This window comes from Canis aureus, chromosome 20, assembly GCF_053574225.1.
Source record: "Canis aureus isolate CA01 chromosome 20, VMU_Caureus_v.1.0, whole genome shotgun sequence".
Lineage (NCBI taxonomy): Eukaryota > Metazoa > Chordata > Mammalia > Carnivora > Canidae > Canis > Canis aureus.
In genome coordinates, this window is record NC_135630.1 from 36,355,482 (window position 1) to 36,357,239 (window position 1,758).

Genomic DNA, 1,758 nt, shown 5'->3' on the forward strand with positions numbered 1-1,758 from the left:
TGTGAGCCCTGGCGACTTGCTTTATCTCTTTGTGCTTCAGTTGGCTCATCTGTAAATTGGGGCAATAGAGGACCTGCCACATTATATTGCCATGAGTCCATTTAAAGGGCTCAGAGCAGAGAGGTGCCTGGGTGACTCAGTGGTTGAATGTCTGCCTTTGGCTCATGTCATGATCCCAGGGTCCTGGGATCAAGTCCCACATTGGGATTCCTGCAGGAAGCCTGCTTCTCCCTTTGCCTATGTCTCTGCCTCTCTCTGTGTGTCTCTCATGAATAAATAAATGAAATCTAAACAAATAAAAAATAAAGGGTTCAGAGCAGACTGGCACTTGATGAACCATACAAGTACTGGCTAATTATTATTATTATTAGTAGTAGTAGTATTAATATTATTATTATTATTATCTCCTTCGAGCCTTTACCTCTGCTGTTCTCTCTAGAATGCCCTTCCTTCACCTAGATAACTGGGCCACTTGCAAGACATGGCCTAAGCATTGCTCCCTCCAGAAATCCATGTCTTACTAAGTGTCTGTCCATCAATCCCAACCCTATGCAGCTCCCTTTGGCCATCCCCTCCCCCACCCTCTGGGCAGCCAGAGGTTTTTCCACACACCCAAAAGGAAAAGTCTCTGTTTTCTATGTAGATGTTCCCCACCCCATGCTGCCCCAGGGGCAGCCAGGCCAGGGGTTCATTTCATTCTGGGGCCCTCCCTAGCACAGGCTTAGCAGGGGCTGGGTCCCAGGAAATGTTCTTATGCTCTGAGCCTAAATGTGAGAGTTGATGTTTCATTGTAGCAGCTCTCCCTGCCAGACCCTGGATATCTTCCCTTTTTCTTAAAAAAAAAAAAAAAAAAAAAAAAAAAAGTTATTTTGTGCATTGTAGTTAATTTTGTTGCAAGTAAATTCAGTAAAACCTTATTCTTGTAAAACAACAACAACAAAACCAAAGACCTAGATATGATGAAAATCCCTTTAGAAATCAAGCCCATCCCAGGAGCCTCTGCTCTCCTTCCTCAGATGCAACCATAAGCAAGAAAGATGAAGCCATCCTGCTGCCTCTTACTCTTTTGTATACATGAATCTGTGTCCGTAAGAAACAAACAGAACTCTGTGTGTATGCTGCACACTCACACAAATGGCACCATTCCACCTCTTGCTTTTTTTCCCCCAAGAATCTGACTTTGTCTTCTCCTTGTATTGACTCCTGGTTAGAAATCTTTTTGACTCCTTGCTCTTCCCCCAACCACTGGCTCTTCTGGCAGCACTCCTGATCTCTGCACTCTGGTGGCTTCTCTCAGCCATGAGCTGAGCCCAGGGAACTGCCATGAGGCTAACATCTCCCAAGGCGAGGTACAGGAATCATTGGGCTAGGGAGATGCCACAATGAGAACACAGTCTCCTGGTCAAATTGGGTAGGGAAAATGTAGTATGTTAGCCCTCTCTTGGAAACTCCCAGGAAGGGGCATCTGGATGACTCAGCTGGTTGAATGGCTGCCTTCAGCTCAGGTCATGACCCTGGAGTCCTGGGATAGAGCCCCAGGTCTGGCTCCCTGCTCAGCGGGGAGTCTGCTTCTCCCTCTGCCCCTTCTCCCACTTATGCTCCTGCACTTGCACTCGTGCACTCTTCCTCTCTCAAATAAATACAAACTTAAAAAAAAAAAAAAAAAAAAAAAACAAACACCTCCCAGGGAACATAACTACAGAGGTCCTGAGAAGAACCTTATTGACTTTCCTTAACCCTGGATGACCCAAGCTTGGG